Source organism: Panulirus ornatus, chromosome 11, assembly GCF_036320965.1.
Source record: "Panulirus ornatus isolate Po-2019 chromosome 11, ASM3632096v1, whole genome shotgun sequence".
Taxonomy (NCBI): Eukaryota; Metazoa; Arthropoda; class Malacostraca; order Decapoda; family Palinuridae; genus Panulirus; species Panulirus ornatus.
The window spans coordinates 32,042,651-32,065,272 of record NC_092234.1 but is presented as its reverse complement, the minus strand read 5'-3'; the positions used below and the strand labels follow the sequence as shown (position 1 = coordinate 32,065,272).

Here is a 22,622-nt window from a genome sequence, read left to right as displayed (position 1 = left end):
TAAATGTTCAATGATGTTATAGATGTTTTAGGATTCTACGTGGTCAACTGACTTTTAAAATTTTTCAGTGTTTTTGATTACTTTTTGTATCATTTACGAATTTACCTTAGCAGCTTCCATGATAAGAGTGTTAGGGCGACCACCACTACAATTGGTCACACCTCAGCGACTGGCTTCTCAAAAGACAGTCAATTTACTGCCTGGAATAAGATCATGAACAGGAAAGTTATATTTGTATATGGAGACTTTCAACGGAAGGCTTATCAATTTTTGGGCAAGAACATTTTACAGAGGTTTGCCCATGGGTTACTTACAATCTGGCATTTTGTTCACATGAAATGAGAAGGTTATTTACATACAGGCTGTACTTTTCTTTCATTCATTTCCATGATTTTGTTCTATTTGTTTTGTTGTATAAGACATGAACAATTGTGAATTGAAATCTCAAATACTTGACATTTGAATAGAGGTTTTACTGTAAGAGTTAACAGTTAGAACAATATGACTGTGGTGATGTTTTACAAAGAAAATTTGCTGTTTCACATCACTTTGAAATTAAGTTTTGCAAAAGAAAAGTAAGTTATAACCAAGTCTTGAATCTGAAAATAAGTTTTGCAAATAAACTCGACACATGCAACTTAATATTAATTTTGAAGTTAATTTTTGTACAGAAAATCAAGTTGTAACCCAATCATAACCTTGAAATTGTTTTGCATATAAAATAAGTTGCAATATAATCAACCATGAAAATATGTTTTTCAAAGAACATTTAGTTAGATCATAACTGAAGTTTATTTTTGCAAAGAAAGTAAACAGTTACAACCAAATCTTCAATCTGAGAATAGGTTTTGCATAGAACAACAAGTTGCATCATGACATTTACCATGACATTAAGTTGTGCAAAGAAAATAACTGCAACCAAATGTAATCACTGAAGTTGTTTTGCAAAGAGAATCTTCAGTTACAACCTAATCTTGGAGGTTCGATTTTGCAATGAATATCAACGGCTGCGAGGTGATCTTAGCTTTGAATATAGTTTTGTAAACAAAGTCTAACATTTAGGTTTCACTCAAAAGCTAAGTAAGGCAATGGAAACCAAAGTGAAACTCATATTTAGTTACAGAAGTTTAAACTAGATATACTGTATACAAAAAAAAAAAAATCCATGACCTTCAGTTTTTACCACATTTTCGCCTACACAATTGCAATGAAATATATTTTACATCCCAATGAATCATATACATCCAGTGAACTTGTAAAGCATAAAAACGGATCTTTTTTTTATTAGATGACACAACTATAAAGTAAAAACTATGTATACACACTAATGCCATTCTAAATTTCTCTTCTTAGTGATGACTAATTCTGTGATAATTCATTAGTGATATATTTTTCCATTTACGATTACAAGGTTATACTAAACATACTTGGGATAATTAATTTCTGTACTTGAGTATAATGACGTTCGTTTATCAAGATAGTCATTGATAGAACAAAAGATTACACTGTAGAACATCATATATGAAAGGAATAAACAAACAGGTATACTGATCTTTATTTCAATTCGTTTATAGAAGATAGAAATCATACGATAGAGGATAAACTGACAGGGAACAACGGAGAGTGGAAATGGCAGACGAAGAGGGAGGAGAGGAGAGAAGGTGTGTAGTAAGATACTCTGGTTTTGTTTTATTTTATAAGTTTACGTCTCTTTCTTCACGTCAGAGCCAGTTTATAAAGTATGTACGGATATGTGGTACATAGATATATTTCAAGTAAACTTACGAATTTATGTATAAATTAATACATATCATGACCACTGGGGATACAGTGTATGAGAGTATGACGTAACAGTTTCATACTAAGTTAGAATAATGGTAAGTCAAGTTGTAAATGACTCTTCTATTCAGTTTTCCGAAATTCAGTTGTGTAAGATAGTTTGTAACATAAAACCTAATTTAAGTGTTTTTGAACTGGTATTCAAAAGTATTGGAATCAAAAAATAATCGAATAACTTTCATTCTTCTGATTAAAGTGTCCTAAAAGAAGCTACTACATCTTTTTAGAGTAATAATTTTAGGTAATCTTGGTTGTATTAAACTCTAAGAACTTATTTGAATCTAGAAAATCAACTTTAACCGCTTTGGTTAAAGAAAATTCACTTTCTATTTTTTCGGTAAGATTTGGCTAATCAAACGTGAAGCAAGAGATGTTTTTTATTGTTTTGTTGCCATTACTTTTAATTTCTAAGCTGTATATATTTCTTCACAACACTTGTGGTAGGTTGTTGAGCCGAGCTGGCTGCTGTGTCACCAGTGGAGAGACTAGGATTACAGAGCATGTTAGAAAATTGAGTGTGATTTAGTGAAGTGTGCACTGCTCCACATGACCAAGAACCTTAATCAACAATTTGCATGAAGAAGCAGAGGCGACACTTCTTCCTTACCTCACTTATGGTTTATGGTGATCTTTTACACCCGCTTTCTCTCTCCTTACTCCTCCCCACCCCACCCACTTGCTTCGTCACGCCTCTTGCACTCAATATCCCAGGCAACGCCACCTTCCACTCGCACCCCCTCGTTACACCACTCATCGAACACTCCCTCCCTCCCCCTTCCCTTCCTCTTAATACACTTGTTTAAAAGTAGACATATGGGTAAGGTCGTCATTTAACCCATTCTTCACAATAATTTTCTTACCAAAATACGGCAGTAGTTACATCTATGAAGATTATAATAAATGTCGGCAGTAGAAAATTTATCCAAACTTTTTTTTTTACGTAACGCAAACATTTTGTTCAAATGACTCATTCAACTTTTAGAATTCCTCGAATATGAATACAGTATATATATATATATATATATATATATATATATATATATATATATATATATATATATTATCCATCGGTAGATACTAAAAGAATGACGGCCGTCTGATTGTAAACAACAAGGGGGTCGGAGGGCGACGATAGTTTGCTAGTTTGGAGACGATCTGTGTTACCCAGAAGCCTCGCCGTATTCTCTTCAGTCACCACTGACCACCGGGATAGCAACACGCACGATTTGGTCGGTGTAAGCGATACGTATAATTATTTATGTGTACTTTTACCGTAGTGATGACGGACTGTGTTCCTATAATTAACGAAAACTGACACTTGATAAGACTTGTACGTGGTTGAAAATAAATGATATAGTGTATCAGTGGAGACATTTAAAAGTGAACTGTACGAAGGAGCTTGATCAACATCGAGGTTTGACAACGAATCCAGGATGGCGCAGTCAGCTCTCGGAACTCAGGTGAGAAGCCCTTAAGGCAAGTCAGATTACTCATACAGATGAGGACGATAAATAGGAGGGAGAATGAGTAATCGAGGAGGGTAGAATTTGGTGGAATGAGGATAAAGGAGTTAACCAGGATTGTTTTTTTTAAGTGAACAGATCGGTCTTTGGTGATTGTGTAGTAAAATGAGGGTGGTCGACATTATTGCAGAATTCTGTAAGAATTTTAAGTCAGAATGTGCATTTGAGGTAGACGCTGTAGTAGGAGGACGTGACGTAGAGCAGTATGAAGGAGGAAATGCTGGGTTTGTCATAGCCTGGCGTCCAGGTATGGCATGGAAAGATCATTACGGCAGGTGGGTGATGAGTAATCAGCGGTAGGAAGGATTTGATATATAGATCAGTTGAGGTGGCGAGTGGTAAGGTCAAAGCGCTTGTTATAGGAGGGGGAAGGAAGGTTGTTGGTGAGGGCTGATCATTGATGGTTGGTAGGAATTGATTATGTGGAATTTAACCTTATCGACTGGCTGGATTATTAAAGCCATCAAGTTTCAAAGTTTTTATATAAACAGCCGATTAAGCTTGAACATTTAAATGTTTTTCAAATGTTCCAGATAATTCTATGTTGGTTTAACCATGGTATACAGAAGTATTGTAATGTTAAAAGATCGCCAAAACGAAAGCATTGTAATTTCAAAGGATCACTGAAACGAAACCACGAATCTCAATTGCACATATCTTAATATCAGTTATGTTTATCCAATTTCAGGCTATTTAGTACCGTTTTAGCGGTGGGGTTGATTGACAGTACAGGTCGTTAATGGTATGCCTTGTTTTAGATAGATCACTGGTGGTAGGTATTGAAATGCACTGTTGGAAAGGCACAGAAAATACAGACCAGTGATGATGGGAGGGTATTTGTGACAATCGACAAGTGGTATATTGGTGTTTCGGGGGGATATATCATTGAGGGTCTTGAAAATACACTGTTGGTAAGGGTGAGGAAAGTTCATCTATAGCATAAGGTTGGCGACAGTTGATCATTTAGATAGAGGGGAAGATGACTGCCGTTGCCGCCAGACCAGTGGTTTACAGTTCGCGTTCGAGTGTTGCAGTAGCCTAGTCTACAGTGGTTTATGAACATTAAATGCACCACGACGGTGTGTTTAGAGATTTACGTGTGTGTGGAGCTTGTTTTCCGACGAAAACTGAAATTAATCATTATTTTAGTTATTATTTTGTGAACTGATATGGACACAAACAAAACAGCAAATTAAATCCCCTCTCGTACCACCGCCCCTCCCCCTCATGTTTCCGCCGGCCGAGTGTAATTGAAAACCGGAATATTTCGCGCATAAAACTGAAGAGAACGCCCGAGTCTGCAAGACCCACTAATGAGATAAAATTCAGCCCCAGCAAACCGGACATCTCCTGTCTACTCCAGTGGCCTGACCTGCTCTTTAAAGCCTTTCTCCGTGTTCCCGACTCTGAAATATATCAACGTTTGCTCATTTCCTTCCTTTATTCCCTCTTGTTCTTAGCCTGGCCTAGAAAGCGAGGTTCATATTGAAGAAATCTGATTGTAAATGAAATTGGTCGAGACACATCTCTACGCATTACTAAAACATGGGAAGTAATCTTGTTTCAACGGCGAAGTAACTCAATCTGCAGACTTCCTCAGACCTGGACACGGCGGAAAATTGTTGCCTAAGATATCCAGCTAGGGAAGGAAAATACTGGGTACTTCGCCCGACCCAGCTTAACTTTAGCCTTTCTAATGGATTTTGAATATACTAACGGGAGAAATTTTTTTTAATGTATACTGAATAAACCAATTCGTGAGACTTTTTTTTTAAGTTGTAGAATAAACACGATAGAACTGTTTGGGTAATTTAAATTCATCGTCGTTGACTTTTTTTTTTTAAATTATCATATAGTGTTTCTTATGGGAAATTTTGTGTTTAGCTTTTGGATAAAGATGAAAAAGGATTTTGTACGTATTTTTTTCTTTGCAGCTAGAAAGTGATTCGTAAACTTTTCATCCATCATGACTGATATATTTGTTTGTCACTTCGAATTATGAGTGTTACGGTATTCTTATAAACATACAAGTTGTTTCAGAGACGAATTATACATGAGGCTGTGTATTGCAGCAAGTTGATAGGTAAAATTTAGATATATATAGAAGACGTGAAATTCATTTGTCTGTGAAATGTTTTGATATAAAGAATAATATGAAACAAAGTGCTGCTGATTAAACTTGAACACTCACTGTTAACGGAAAATCTGAAAAACTGTAAAAATAAACTAATTCACAGATTTTCAAATTGACGTAATGAAAAGGGATGAGTGTGGTCGCTGCTTACGGACGTATACCACTTCATAAAGTTTACTTTTACTTAAAAGATTCGAGTGACTGAAAGGGGAGTTATTGATGAATATATGTGGTTAAGTAAAATATTGAGTGTGTGAGGTTGGTATCAGAAGTACTAATGAGAGAGTATGAGGCTAGTATTTCAGGTATTGGAAGTATGAGGTTAGTGGTACTGATGTCAGCATGAAGCTAGTATTACAGGTGTTGATGAGAGTACAAGGCTAGTATTACAGGTTTTGGAAGTATGATGTTAATATTAGTGGTACTGGTGAGAACATAAGGCCAGTGGTACAAGAATTGATGGGTGTGAAGTTAACATTGGAAGTGTAGATGAGAGTATGAGGCTAGTGTTATTGACGAGAGTATGAGGTTAACATGAGAGGTATTGATGAAAGTATGAGGTTTACATGACAGATATGGATTAAGATATGAAGTTAACATTAAATGTGTTGATAAGGGCATGAAGGTACCAGTAGTATTGTTACTGAGAGTATGAGATTAGTGTTCTATGCAGTGGTGAGAGTATGAGGTTAACAGAGGTATTTGTGATGATATGAGGTTAGTGTCAGGGATATTGATTAGAGTTTTAGGTTAGTATTAGAAGTATTTATGAGAATGAGGTTCACAAGATGTATTGATGAGTGAAATTGAAATTAGTAAGAGTATGAGGTTAATATTTGAAGCTTTGATGAGGATATGTCGATAGTATTAGAGGTTTTGATGAAATTCTGAGACTAATATTTGATTATTGATGAGATCATGAGGTTAGCATTAAAGATATTTATGATAGTATGAATTTAGTATGAGATATGGTATTTCTGAAGATGAGATCAGTATTGGTGGTACTGATGTGAGAGTATGAGGTTAACATTAGAGATATTAATGGGAGTATTAAGTAAATATTTAGGTATTATTATAGCATGAGGTTGTTGTTACTGGAGTATGAGGTTAATAGACTTAATGATTTGAGAATGAGGTTGATATTAAAGGTGTTGATGAAAGTACGAGGCAAACATTAGAGATGGATTAGCGTATGAGTTTCACATGAGATTATTTGGTTAACGCCAGAACTATTGATGAGTGTATGAGCTGAATATTGAAGGTATTAACAAGAGTGTTTATGTTACCATTTCAGAGATACTGATCAGAGTATTTGGTTAGAATTAGATATATTACTGAGAATATGTGGTTGATATTAGAGGTTCTGATGAGAGTATGAAACATTTGGAGGTTCTGAAGATGTATGGAGTTAACATCAGAGGTATCAATATTTTGATAAGGGTATGGAGTGAACACCAGAGGTATTGATGTGAGAGGTTGATATTAACATTGGAGATAGTGATAGAGTATGAGGTTAACAGAGGTACTGTTGACAGTGTAAGGTTAACATTAACGGTTCTGAGAGATTTTGACATTTCCAGTAGAGTTATTGATGAAAGTATAAGGTTAACACTAGGGGTATTGAGGAGAGTGAAAGGTTAACATTAGTTTATGAGAGTATGAGATTAACACTTGAAGTATTGATGAGAATGTATGTTTAGCATTAGAGATGTATTTAAGAGAGTAGGGGGATTTGATTAGGTACAAATTCAACATTCAGTAGTTAGTATTGCTTCACGAAGTAAAGAACCATCGACATTTTGAGATGTGTTCGGTCATATTCATGATAATGTTACTAAACTTACGCCATTAGTTTCATGCATTATTTCATGTGCTGCTAATTTGAAACTTTTATTTACGAAATCAGGCGTAATTACCTCTATTGTAGTTTGTAAGCCAAATTCATGAGGAACTTTCTTATTGTATTAGTCAGAGGTAAGAATATTTTTCTATATTAACAAATCGGAAAGTAAGGACGAAGGATGAATAAGAATTTTTAAAGATCAGAAAAGGAAGTAGAATGCAGGTGGGCTGGCCACCTAACGGAGACGGTCTTAATCTTATTAATATAAGCTATTTAAAGGTTTGATTTATTGTCTTTATATATTGTTATATTTGTCCGCTTTTATCAGCCTAGGTTATTCAGTACTAATGTAAACGAATTCACGAAAGATGTAATATAACTTAAAACTTGTGAATTAAACTTTATTCATCAAATGAACTCATTATTATTGTTAGTGCGGATTTACTCGTTAAAACTTATAAGATCTGTAAATTAAGAGCAGATGCTAAACAGATATTGTAAGTACAAAGTCTCTCAGACTTGACTGGCGTTTTGCACTCTATTGCCCTGGTCTGAATTGCCAGTAGTTAGCCAGATGCACCTGAACACAATTCTATTACTTCTTTGAAAGAGATTACTAATAAGACATGTGTTACTTTGTTATTGGAATATGTGTAGTGGAGAATTCAGAAGGAATAATCAGGTTTCAGAAAAATAATGAACATCGAAATTACGTTGCATTCATATGTGACCGTTAGCTGGTATCATCTGCCGGTCGGCCTTTTCGAGTTGAGGTGTAATTTGACTTTTTATTCGTAAAATCAAAATTAATGTTATTCCTTAGTGAATATGCTCGAATGTGTATCCGTCCTACCATTCGCCAGAGTGTAACCGGTACACGCTTGGATTTTTTTTTTACTGAACCTTGCCTGCATGTGCTTATAATGCTTGCGATGTAGTTACTAATCTACAGACATTCATGCTTCCATGTTTGTTATTTTTTGTTTATACCTTCTTCCAAGGGAATATCTTTGTTTACGGTTGTCGTGTGAGAAACAGCCTTTGGATCACCCACTGAGGCAGATTGTAGTTATAATTATATTATATGTCATGCAGATGAATTATGGTCTTGTTTGAATTTTCATGTACCGTTGGTTTTGTATATGTGTGGTGGTAGACTTGATCTTTGACACCTCCATACTTCGGTGGGTTTTGCTAAAATGATCTCAAAATAAGCAGGGGGTCTGCTGTAAGGCAAAGCAACAGTCTGACGTAAGCTTCACTTACCCTCTACTGGAGGTTGGGTTAGCTGGATCGTGCTGGCAGAAAATTATTTGTGAAGGTAAACCATCAGAATACAGTCAAGTGTTTGCGTTGGTTTAAGAAATTGTAAGTTAAAACCTTATGTTGACGCTTTTGCAGTGGGAAACATCTCATTTTTAGGAAAGGCACACCAGTTTAGAGAAGTTAGACAAGAAGAAAGTCGAAATAAAGGTAAAGATGAAACCACATTGTTTTGACGTCTAGCACGCATCATACCACTTTTCTGGGAAAATTCCAGTATTTGATGACACTGAAGAAAAAGAAGGTAAAAAAAAAAAAAAAATCAGAATGGGCCTGACATTTGAATGTAATTCCATCATAATGAGAGGCAGGAAGTAGGGCAACACCATTGTGCCGTCGGAGTCCTCATAATGGAGTTTAGCGTGGCCGAAGGTGGGGTCCTAATCCAATCTTTCGTCTGCTCAAGATCAAATAAACTTAAGTAGCGACTGACGATCACTGAATACAGAAAAGGTATTTTTTTTTCTTTTTGAGAAGCCAACTTATGGATTACTGGTTTTAGAGTAAATCGTGCATCGTAGCTCTTGAAGTTAACGTTGTATGGAAAGCCATAGAGACTGAGGAGAGAGGATGAGCCATTGCGTTACTACAGACAGTGGGTGACAAGGTAATGTTGTCACTTTGCAGGATAATAATAGGAAGGTAAACATGATAGAAGAATATCGCGTTTTTTTTTTTTTTTTTTAGAAAGTTCATTGCTACTTCCCGTGTGAGGAGGTATCAATTACTAACCCCCACTATCTTTTAAAGTCTCTTGGCTGTTTGTTAGCGTTGAGGAAAGGTAATGTGAACATGAATACTACGTCGGTAGATGATAGACAGACCACACGAACACGTCCAGTTGGTCTAGACAGCTAGGCCAACTCTTAAGGCCTCGCTGGAAGCTTTAAGTCGACTCTTTCTTTTAAGCGGAAATCTAAGACGCTTTACCTCGCTAAATAATTTATATACCACTTCCCACACGTCTCCTTTCGATGCTCAGTGCCTCAAGGAAGGCGTAAGATGCACTGAAATAATATAAAAAGTTTCTTTCAGTTAACGTTGGATCGAGTCTCTCTCTCTCTCTCTCTCTCTCTCTCTCTCTCTCTCTCTCTCTCTCTCTCTCTCTCTCTCTCTCTCTCTCCCTTATTTTCTTCATGATAGCTTCAGGACTTACCCTTCCCCAATTGTGATTTGCCCTCTTTCCCTTCTTTACTTGTCTTCATCCCCCATGTGTGACTACTGCCCCGTCACCTGGGGATTACCTAATCCCCGTCTCATGTTCTTCTCTAGTAATTCACCCAGTCTGCCACCAGCGGCTACACCCTCCCTGTTGTTCTGTCATTAGGTCTTCCACTTTACCGTTTCTTGAGAGCCCCTTCAGCGCCACCTGACTCCCTCACCATCACCGCTGGTAGCCTCTCCAACACCAGCATCACCGCCTCTAATACACAGTCCTCTCCACCTCTCCAGCATTGTCTCCAAACATCCTTATCCTTCATCCTTATCATTATAATGCCTTCTTCTGCCTTACCCTTCCCTCCAGAATCTCTCTTCCTTTGTCATCCACCCTCCAGTTTATCCTCCCCTTCCACCCTTTACCTTCAGTATACCCTTCCATGGCACCCTTAATTTTCAGTATATATTCCCTTGTCATCCTTACCTTCTCTCCTCGGTTCTTCGTCTTGCTCTCTATCTCTTTGCCTTCCCCACTGTTCCCCATAAGCCATCTCTCACCCCTGCTCCACACACCTGTACCCCTTCACAACACATTGCCTCCTTCCTCATCCCACATTATCCCGTTTCTACTAGTAACTAAGACAGGTAAACATACAGATAGCCTTGTCATGGACCATCAAGTCTCCTGTTATCTATCCTGATCATGTACTCCACACGCCCGTGCGCCTTCAATACGCACAGCTTCCCATCTTCACACGCCAGTGGGCTTCAGCTACACACAGCCTTCCTCCATCACACGTCTTGGCCCGTCTATTACACATATCCTCCCTCCACCTTATGTCTCGCACATAGCTTTCCTCCATTACACGTGTCGGCCCCTCCACTACACACAGCTTATCTCCACTACGTGTATGGTCTTCCACAACATGCTACCTCCCTCCACCACTACGCATTGCCTCCCTCCGCTACACATCTCTGCTCCTCCACTACACATAGCCTCCCTCCACCATACGTCTGTGCTCCCCCCACTACACACAGCCTCCCTCCACCACACGTCTCTGGTTCCCCACTACACAAAAGCTCCTCCACTACACATGGCCTCCCTCCACCACACCTTCGTTTCCATATGATTGTTTCCTCCCTCAGTGTCCCTGTCACCCTGTCAACCTTCTTCCATATATTTTCCCCCATTCTCTTTCTCCCTCCTAGGTTTTCTTCTCTCTATCTTTCCATTTTCTTCATCTTTTTCTGCCTCCCCCCTCCTCGACCTTACCACCCACCTCCCCATTTCCCCTCTCTACCACTCCCCCACCACCTAACCTTCCCCATAACCCAACTGCCACACCATCTCGACAGTGACTTACCCGAACCCAAACCGTTCTTGGCTGGCAAAAATGAGCCAGTCGCGGCCGCTTAACGAACGGAGATGCATTTTTCGATGGCATTACAGGGAAGGGGGGTTGGTTGGGGAACCGCCCCCCACCTTCTGGGAAACTCGATAAAAGAGGGGGAAAGAAGGGGAGAGAGGGGGAGGGAACCTCTTTGTTGCCATTATTTGCTAAATTTACTTAATGCTTCGAACCTTTTTATCCGAACAGCCGAGTCTTGTGCCATATGACTCGAGTCACGTACCAGGTACGGACCTACGATGTTTGTACATCTGTCGCTCATTTGAGTTCTCCATCCTCTCTCGGTCGAACGAATTCTCCATACTTAGGTAACTAATAGATAATAAGATTCCGGTATATTGATGTTGGTTTGATATCCTAAACTTGATATGCTCCGGACTACCCAGAAATGTCCCTATTTCCCTGAAATTCAAGTTCATTTCGTCTTGTAAAGAAGAGTATTATCATTGAAGTTATTTGTATATGTTACACACATCATGTTGGAAGAGTGTTATGAGGTTATCTGTACGTGTTACATACAACATTTGGGTATTAAAACCGTGTTATCATCACAGAACTGTGGAACGGGAGATGGAATACTTCCATTCATATCGTATCCGTAGTTAGTGAAAGTGGCGAGTGGATGATGATGGATAAGGAAGATGAGGAAGGAAAGCATTCTTTATCACCAGCGGGACATCTCGTAGGACTTCTTATCTGGGTCTGGTGCTGACATCATGTCTGTTCCTCATTATTATACCAGACGTCGACCATAAGACCACCACAGGTCACCATAGGTTTCTTGTCCCTCCAGCTCTCTCTCTCTCTCTCTCTCTCTCTCTCTCTCTCTCTCTCTCTCTCTCTCTCTCTCTCTCTCTCTCTCGTGCGGTAAGCGCTACCCGGAGACCCTCGTCTTTGGGGAAAATGACGTCTTAGGCTGTTATAAGTCCTCCCCCCCCCCCTCTCTCTCTCTCTCTCTCTCTCTCTCTCTCTCTCTCTCTCTCTCTCTCTCTCTCTCTCTCTCTCTCTCTCTCTCACTTAATCCATTTCCCCACATCAACATTAACACTCACGGGGTATTACCTACCTCAGTGAGGTGGCGTCAGGAACAGACGATTGAGCTGTGGGTTGAACATATCCTCCTTTGGTCTGTCATCCTGCCGCTGTTGGTTGGAATTGATCATACAGTCGAGGATGGTTTCCAGCCCTCCGCTCCTGCTGCCCCTCTTAGTGGCCTCTTAAGACACGCAGAAGATACGTGGGCCACTGGTATTTTTTCCTCCCCTATCCCCAGGGATAGATTTTTATTTTCCTCACTGCTCCATCAAGAGGAGAAGCATCGAATTTTGTACGACCATCTTTTCATTTTTTTCGTAGGTCTTCTCCAGCGTCTTGACCACTGTTGCTGCCCACCACATTACGTCTTCCTACCCCCTCAGCACACCCCCCACCCGACCCTCCATCTCCCCCTCTTTCTTCCTTTCCTGCTCCTCTTAACCTTCTCCACCCCACCTCTTCCATCTTCGCTAACCCACACGCACCAACTTTCTTATCTTGCCCACTCCTCACACCGTCTCCCCTCCCCTTCCTCCCCATCCCTAACCCACTCCCCTTTCACCTTTCCCGCCCCACTCTTCTTAACCTTCCTCGCCCCACATCTTAACTCGCTCCCTACCCCTCTTCACTTCCCCCACCCCTCTTTCCTTCCTCCACCCCTTTACCTTCCTCACCTGTCTTGCCCTCTCCCAACCGTCTCACCTCCCCCATCCCTCCTGAGTACCATTTGTCTTCTCCCACCGCTTTTACTTCGTCACCTCTGTTCTTATCCATCACTCCCCACTCCCTCTTTCCACTGACCTGTCTCTTGCTCACCCTACTTACCTACAATGCTCGCTCCCCTGCCCCTCCCTTCTCGATTTCTATCCCATCTCTCTCCACACCACCTCTCTGTCTACTCTTACTCTCTACCACATTCTCTCTCTCTCTCTCTCTCTCTCTCTCTCTCTCTCTCTCTCTCTCTCTCTCTCTCTCTCTCTCTCTCTCTCTCCACCACCTAACCCAACCCTCCCTCACTTCTCTCTCCCCCCCACTCTCCTTGTGTTCTCCCACCCCCTCCCTCCCTCACGTTCTGTTCCTTTTAAATAGCACAGTGGTGAGGTTTTGCTTGAGAATACTGAATAAGTAATGTAATACATACACGGATTATTATCCTTACCTAGCTGGACAGTGCGGTCCGAGACCCACTGGATATCGTTAAGGCGCCGGGGCGAGCGTCCGCCGCCTCCGCCGGCCGCCGAGACTCGCCCGGGAACGAAACGCTCAGGGAAAGGCGCGATGATCTCTGCCACCTCCAGCAATTACTCGGCGCGCGGTTCTCGGAAAACCAGGTTAGCCGTCGACAGGTAAAAATTGTTAATCCAGAAAAGTCGGTTGATATTCTTCCCCTCATCAGATACGTCCAATATAATGTATGCACGGGGAATGAAGAAGTAGTACCGGAAGGACCCCCGCAGCGTTGTTGGTCAAGGCGCAGGACAAGATGTCATCCAGCATTCGTCGGGGGCTCTGTGTGTGTGTGTGTGTAGTAGCAGTAGTCTGTCTCTGCTCCGTGGGCCATCCTACCACAGCTGGGACCTTTCAGTTTTAGCTTTCATGCTTGGTTATGTTTCTCGTACCACGCCTTACGGCTTAGCCATGTGGATTCACCGTTAGAGAAAGGGCGGGAGAAACAGTTCCGTAAGATATCGAGTGTATTCGCTCTCGCTCACTCCGTCCGTCAGTCTGGGAAAGTTCCTCAGACGTGGGCGCTCAAGGCCTGGACGTATTTTGTCGCGACTTAGCTGCACAACATCACACTTTACCACAATGTTTTAAGCAACAAACACCGGCTGTTGAGACCGCTCGTTACTGTACAGTGGTGTGTGTGTGTGTGTGTGTGTGTGTCTGACAACGCGGGTGTCTGAATCATCTAGTGGCAAGACGTGAGGGGGTAGGTGGTGGGGGTAGAGGAGACCTCCGTTGTTACACGTGTCCGACATGGGCGGGGCGCATACGACCTCGTCCTGCAGTTAGCTGTCAGTAACCTAATTCAGTAATTGGGTATGTAAACAAGGTCAAAATCGCTACAGAGGACGCCATTAAGTTACTGAAGTTTAGTTGGGTGTTTTAAGGACGAAAGTATAAGTCTACCAGGCGTGTACAGCAGAGCGTGGGTGAGTGTGAGCGCCGTGCGTGTGTGTAATCTGAATACAACCGAACACCAACAGCTATAGATCATTGGGTCGTAACAAGGCTCGTTGTGATAGTGGAAGAGAACCGAAACTTATGGACTAAGGTGATAAGGGTGGAAGGAGATCAGATGTTCCCAAGAGGAAGATCTAGACTTTTATCGTGTCTCATAATAAGTCAAGAAAGTAACTAGGCAGTTGGGTCGTTGTCTCTGGACTATTAAATGATTTTACAATATGGCCGCAGACCTGGGGTCACTGTTAGCTAAAATATCTCATTGCCTACAAGCAAGCATTATTCGCCAGGGGGAATCATTCACCATTTCAGGATCCATGCATAATGCATTACCTCGCTTATCCCCTCATAATTATGCCTAAAATACTTTGATATATATATATATATATATATATATATATATATATATATATATATATATATATATATGTGTGTGTGTTAAATTTTACTCCTCTGATAGCTTGCGTTCGTCTGTAGGGACCTAAGATATCCTTATAGTAGATCTTTTCTGTAGACGGCATCTAACCAGTTCACTGAAACGGGGAAAACTAAGCACGCCATACATCATTTAGGAGCACCTTTATCACTTAAGGGCATCGCGCATCATCTGAAGACATCTTACTTAACATTCCGCCAAAACACGTCAAATCTTTCCTGGCTTAATTACGTAAGACGTTCTGGGAAATTCAGGGAAATCTTGGTTTTCCCTAAGACACCTCGGCTCACTCAAAAGACTCCTAGGCTCAGTTAAAGACACACTGGTTCATTCAGACACAGCATACCTCACTTAAGGACAATTTTGATCAGGTAACTTCTTTTCCCTAAAAGATGGTTTGACTTAGCTTCAACTTGGATACTTAAGTTCACTTGGATGTAATCAATTTCTCCGAGAGACACCTTGGATCGATCAAATACAGTTTGTCTCGTGTAAAAGTATACACACCATAACCCATCACATTGCTACACTTACTGTTCATCCAGAGCCACTAGGTTTTTACCTCCAGATATCTTGGCTTACCTCAGTAAACCAGGCTCAACTTAAAAAGGGGTCGAAGATTACCTTGTAATTCACTGATTAACTTAAAGAATCATTACCTAAACAACAACAACCTGCACACCCAAAGACTTTCGATTCACCAAAGAATACGTTGGCTTTCAAAAGGCACTCACACAATAACACTTTGGCTCGGCTAGAGACACTTTACCTCACCCAGAGGCATTTCTCCTTCCTCTGGGATGCTTCGCTTCATTAACGTAAATTAGCGTCGGGCCACCGTACTACACGCCAGCCCGCCCACATACGTGTTTAGCTGACCTGAATACTTAAAAGTTCACCCACATAACATCTTTGTTAGATACTTCGAATCTTCGTAACGTTCCATCGAGTAAGTTTCCCATGCACGCCTGGGCACATCGAGAGAAACACAACTTGTAGATGCAGTATAGACATCATTGACTCACTGCGAAGGTTTCAACTCGCTCAGTAACATCTTGGTCTATTATTAGCAACTTATTCGCATCTTGGGAAGCGAGAACCATTCAAAAATGTCACGTTTTTGAAGAAACATAACTAAAGAATGATGAAACAAATGTCATTACAGCAATACATCCCGTCATCCTAAGAGCAATTTCTCGTCGAACTTTACCTGCCAGAGGAATGTATGAGGTACAGTAGCCGTTGTCCGCCGTCATATTGTGAATCAAACCTCGCCCACGCTTATGTTTCCATTACAATAACCTGATATATCTAAGTGCAGCTTCATCCCCTGCTTAGAAATGTTAAATCACAATGATCGTCTTCATGTATTAAAGAAAAAGGGAGGAAGGGAAAGGAGGGAAAGATGCAATAAAACAAACTTGGGATGTCACTGGGGGAAAAAATCCCAGTGCGGCCTATTTGCCTAAAACAGACCCAGCCTTTTCTCTTAGCATTGTTTGACGAAGACAACTCGGCAAACTAGCGTTTTTGAGCGAGCGTTTGCAAAAAGCAAACTCTGAACTCTAGTTGTGGCTACCTTGATTATTAGACCAGCTTGGCCATGGAGCGAATTTTGCGATGAAAGGCTGGAAAGGTTGGCCTGTTTACACTGACTCTGGGAGGAGGAGGAGGTACGCTCACAACAGGAGCTCGGCCGTCGTTGCCGGCTTCAGACGCCGCGCCGCCCGCCAAACACACGTTAATATGAACGTCCGCTAATTTGAATCTTGCCGCAGCTGATGAATCAGTAGGACCCGGGCGTCCGTTGGATATCCATGGGTGTTATCAAGAAAACGTACTCCAGACGTTTGATAAAAAAAAAAAAAGATTCAAATCAATTTCGCATTAAGATACCTTCCTTGACCAAACGTGGAGACATCAAACATGGAGATTAATCTCTGACTTGGAATAATTATTGATCGTTATGACCAAATGTAATTTTTCAGATGCCAAGACTTTTGTATTATGGTCCAGATTGGTCAATTTCCTCGTAAGAAGTAAGAAACCGTATATTGATCAACTTGACAAAAATGATGAAAACTCGTTTCTGGGTCAGAGTTATGCTTCGGTGTTTGGGTATATTACAAACACCCAGGCGAGAGGCCCCGGCCAACCGTGGCCAACCAGACTCTCCGTTGAATGTATCTGTTGACTTTCATGGTCAGTGAAATTCACGGTAGTCAAACCTTTCTCCCCCGAAATTTCGTCTTGGTGCTTTAACCAGGCAGTCCAGTACCTTTGATCGCGTCCATTTTACATAGTGCGCTGTAGGCAGACGTATGGAAAAGGGTGTGATTGTAGAATGGAGTTTTACCCGAAGATTTATATCAAGGAATTCGAAGTGGTTACGAAAGCCCCAACGGAAGTTGACGATTATCATTTTACATGGAAGCGGAAGTGGATCATAGGGTGGGGGAGGGGGCGAAAATTTTGGGAGCCTTGAAAAATGTGTGGAAGTCGAGAACACTATCTCGGAAAGCAAAAATGAGTATGTTTGAGGGAATAGTGGTTCCAACAATGTTGTATGGTTGCGAGGCGTGGGCTATGGATAGAGATGTGCGCAGGAGGATGGATGTGCTGGAAATGAGATGTTTGAGGACAATGTGTGGTGTGAGGTGGTTTGATCGAGTAAGTAACGTAAGGGTAAGAGAGATGTGTGGAAATAAAAAGAGCGTGGTTGAGAGAGCAGAAGAGGGTGTTTTGAAATGGTTTGGGCACATGGAGAGAATGAGTGAGGAGAGATTGACCAAGAGGATATATGTGTCGGAGGTGGAGGGAACAAGGAGAAGAGGGAGACCAAATTGGAGGTGGAAAGATGGAGTGAAAAAGATTTTGTGTGATCGGGGCCTGAACATGCAGGAGGGTGAAAGGAGGGCAAGAAATAGAGTGAATTGGAGTCATGTGGTATACAGGGGTTGACGTGCTGTCAGTGGATTGAAGCAAGGCATGTGAAGCGTCTGGGGTAAACCATGGAAAGCTGTGTAGGTATGTATATTTGCGTGTGTGGACGTGTGTATGTACATGTGTATGGGGGGGGGGGGGGTTGGGCCATTTCTTTCGTCTGTTTCCTTGCGCTACCTCGCAAACGCGGGAGACGGCGACAAAGTATAAAAAAAAAAAAAAAAAGAATTTCATCATGGAAGTATTTGAAAGATAAGTGGAAATCATTCGCTAAAAATGTTTGTCTCAACTTCTGATAGCATGACAGTACGAACCCTGAAAGGCAAGGTCAAAAGCCAGGCTATCATACCTAAGGGATCGTACCATCGAGCTTGAAGTAGTTAGGGATTTGCGCTCTGGAAGGGCCATCAATGGAGAGCCATCAATTTGCTCGCTGCCCGGCACGTGTCCTGTTTGATATCATGGTACTACAACTGCATGCCATGTCTTTAGGACAAACCTAAGAACTACGTCATAACTATAGGAGTTAAATTAAGTGAGATCACTTGTCTCTATCCAAAAATTGAACATTGAGTGTGATAACAGTACAACCCTCAGCTGTAATGGTGAGGTTAATTAATAACCTTAATTAAGATAATGATTAGTAAAATAGATTATTGCCGGTTGGGTAAACAGTCCCTTCCTGAAAAATAGGAAGGAAGATGATGATTTAAGAGAAGGGAAGAGATGGCTGAAGATGATGACTGCGTTGACGTCTTACGAGCTGGGAGGATGGGGGGATATGAGAGATGAGAGTACTCGTCATTTCAAAATCCTCTTGAGTACGAAGGCCTAGAATCCCTGAGTGCGATGACTGTGAACTTTGTGTATGATAGGCTTAAACAGGTAAACATTTGATTTATATTTGAGTTCGATGACATGCTACTGTGAGTGGCCCTGAGGTCTTCGAGTTCGATGACTTGACCGCTTTTAAGTGCATTAATTCACCTCACTGATTACAGTAAACAAACCCCCTTAAGAGAGCTTTAGTCGAGTCCCCTATAGTGTGTTAACCCAGCCTAGTAAAATGCGTTGATTCTGCCCTTGATTGATTTGCGCCAGTAACCCCGACAAGTTTATTGTGCACCCCATGCTCATCCTGTTAGCTGTAGCGCAACTTTAAGGATTGCAGGGGTCACAAAGGGCCTTAGTCAGATCCCAGAGGGTTGATATTTATAAAAGATGTTACAATTCGTATCAGGTATTTCAGTAAATACATAGTTTCATATGGTAAGATTTACCGACTAGATGCAAAGAATAGGTACAAGCTTAAAAATTTCAGGTATCTTGTTTGTAACAATAAGGTGCTGTGACATTTCTTGCAGGGTTTAGATCTATCCCTCAAACAAAAAACCTATTTTTTCTCATTTAAGACATTATGTTCTAGTTTGTGTCCTAATCTTTGACCACAAACTTTACAATTCACATGATTAACATCTCGAGATAGGACAAAGCGCCATTGATACCTATAGCTTAGTATCCATAGCCTATCCTATAGCGTAGCAGTTACAACATATCGTAATCTGCTGATCTTATTATTTTTCCATATGCATGTTTTACTCTACACATTTCACTGCGATGGATAATGTGTCTACTTGTGCTTATCTGTACTCGTCTTCGTGCTTCAAAGATGTCTATTAGTTCCTTTCTAATTGTAGTGTTGAGGCTCCTAATTGACAACCCATTTTTTTTTTTTAACCACCTTTACGAAGTGCAAGTTTGGTTAAAGCATCAACTTTGTCATGCTCACGGAGGCCTTTGTGAGAGGGAATCCATCACAATTTGATTTGAATAACTTGAGCAATTATGTTTGAATATTTATCTCAGGGTTCAGTGACCAACACGGTACATAATCAGACTGTCTGTGGCAGTGATTCCTGCCTGCTCAAGAGCGATAAGTGTGGCGAACATTTCAGTTTGTAGAGTAGATGACCAGTTGTTTATCCTCACATTTTTCTCTAATCTATTACCATTGGACTGGATCACAATGGCAGCACTGCCTGCCTTCCCAATGGCAGAGTCGTGAGAACCGTCAGTATAGATGATGTACTGGGCTATGTTATTGTCAGTCTGGAGTTCCTGTTTCTATTCAACAGCACTGGTTTTGGATAAGTGTCGAAGGTGAAGATATAAGCAGTTAGTTTCTTAGGTGGATAAGTAGGTGTAGTGACGTCAAAGGAAGTTATTTGCCAGGAAGGCAGGAAATGCTGGGGCTTCCTGATTTTATACAAATTCTGTACACCAGACATTGCCGTGTGGTTGGCTGTAATTTGGATCCATTTAGATTCACTCGTGTCATGGCATATATGGTATAACAGTTCTTTAGAGACAATACTGTCTGGATCACCACGCAGAAATTTCAGTCCTAAGATTGCTTTCCAGCATTCTGTCTTCAATGCTGGGAACACCAAGTTCTTTCTGCATGTTAAGTACTTTTGTGGACTACGGGAAACTAAGTATGATTCTTAAAGCTTCAATTTGCATTTTTTTTTTTTCAAGTCTGTTCATACCTTCGCTGTTATGTAGGACCGAAACTGGTCCGTGGTAATCTATGAAGCTGCCCTTGAGTGCTCAAACCTGGCCCCATCGGCATATAGTAATGCTGCCCTTTAGAATACATTAATCCAATCCCTTGGAGTGCGTTAACCCAACCCTTTATCGTGCGTTAATCCAGTGTCTTAGAGTGCGTTAATCTAGTCCCTTGGAGTGCGTTAACCATGCCTTTTGTGGTAAATTAAACTAATCCCATAAGAGGTGCATAAGCCCAGCCTCTCGTGTGCATCGATTAGATCCACCGACTGCAATGACGACTGGTGACAACGGGGATCAGCGAAAGCCGAGGCCGAGCGACGGGTGTGTGTGTGTGTGTGTGTGTGTGTGTGTGTGTGTGTGTGTGTGTGTGTGTTGTTCTTGACTAATTCCGAAGACCCGTCGCGTCTCCTTGAGAAAGGCATCCGTCATCTGGTCCATCTTAAGACGTCTTAACCACCCCCTTATTTTAGATCTCCCGGAATTATATTATTACACGAGAATATTCATTTATATAAAGAGAAAACTAGATAAGAATTAAGGTCGCCTGCCGGTGGTTAAGATCGGGGGGGCGAGGGTGGGTGTGTGCTGGTGCTGGTGTGGCTGTATGATTCGTGTGATACTAGGGTTGGTTGGGTAGCCAACAATTTTTGTAATTTAGTTATTATTTAATAGCATTTATTGTCCCTTGGTGTTGCTTGTTTTAGCTTCCCTTTTGGCTCTTCATGATCCAGTTTTCTTGCACGGTAATATATATATATATATATATATATATATATATATATATATATATATATATATGACTTCGATTTGATGGTTTTCTAAAGTCATTACCCAGACTTTTGACCTCCGTGTTAATATCATTGTCACTGACCTAATTATGACTTAAGTGATTGCCGGTATACAAGTCAGGCGTTCCAATAATACTACGTAGTATAAGTTCCATTTCATGAGAGCCATGATCTTGTGAATAATGATAATACCTTAGTTCATTCCATAATAATAATAATAATAATAATAATAATAATAATAATAATAATGATAATAATAATAAAATTAATAATAATAATAATTATTATTATTATTATTATCTATTATTATTATTATTATTATTATTATTATTATTATTATTATTATTATTATTGTGTAGTGGCGCAGCTGGCGGGTTAATTGACGTATATGCCGTTTAGGTGTTAGTCTGGCCACACAACCTTGCTTTTAAGTGTTTTATTAGGCACGTGCGCATTCCTGGCTTTACACTGTTATGAGTGTGAGTCAGTGTACGTCAACTGCCTGTGAGTCACTGCATAAATGAGCGCATGTATGAGTCTGTGTATGCAATCTGTATATGTTGTTTTAAATCTGTGTGAGTTGGTTATATCTGTATGTACATTTTTGTACTTGTGAGGTTGTGACTTTAGAGCACTGTACAGTATATGTACTGTAAGATTACACACACACACACACACACACACACACATATATATATATATATATATATATATATATATATATATATATATATATATATATATATATATATATACTGATTTTTGCTGGTAACTACGAGGAAAAATGAAACACGATAAGTCCCAAGTACACTTTCGTGCAATTACATGGTCACGTTCGACATACGGCGTAAACTGACATTTTCTTCCCTGGTTTGGTCACCACACCTAAAGAAGCTGATGCAATCACACGAAAGTGTATTTGTGGCTTATCGTGTTTCGTTCTCCCTCGTGGTTATCAACAAATATTAGATCACACGCATCGCTCTGACCTTACTGATATATATGTACATATATATCCTGCGGTTACGTATCGATCGTTATATGTATACTTATATACATGTGTTTGTGTGTGTGTGTGTGTGTGTGTGTGTGTGTGTGTGTGTGTGTGTGTGTGTGTGTGTGTTCACTTTACGGGAGAGAGTTCTACACTCATAGGACCCCATCTCTTGAATATTCTTCACTGGTGCAACTTTTTCGACCGCTGTCTGCAGTTACTAATTACTCATTTATCCACCACTCGTATCATATATGAAAAAAGTACGTTTCTACATCTTCTATAACATCTTAATAACTTCACATTATATACTCTGATTGTTCTATCCCTACATCTGTCGAGGAACTGTTCACTGCGTCGTCAGACTGGTTTGAAAACTTAAAGGTCGTGATCAGGTCACATCTCTATTTTCTCTTCCATGGTTGACAGATTTAAGGAC

General features: G+C 40.6%; 1 protein-coding gene across 3 annotated transcripts in view; it reads left to right on the top strand.

Annotated features, from left to right (window-relative positions):
* Positions 1-22,622, top strand: part of zfh2 (Zn finger homeodomain 2) — a 932,335-nt gene that overhangs the window by 350,140 nt on the left and 559,573 nt on the right. The window lies entirely within an intron of this gene.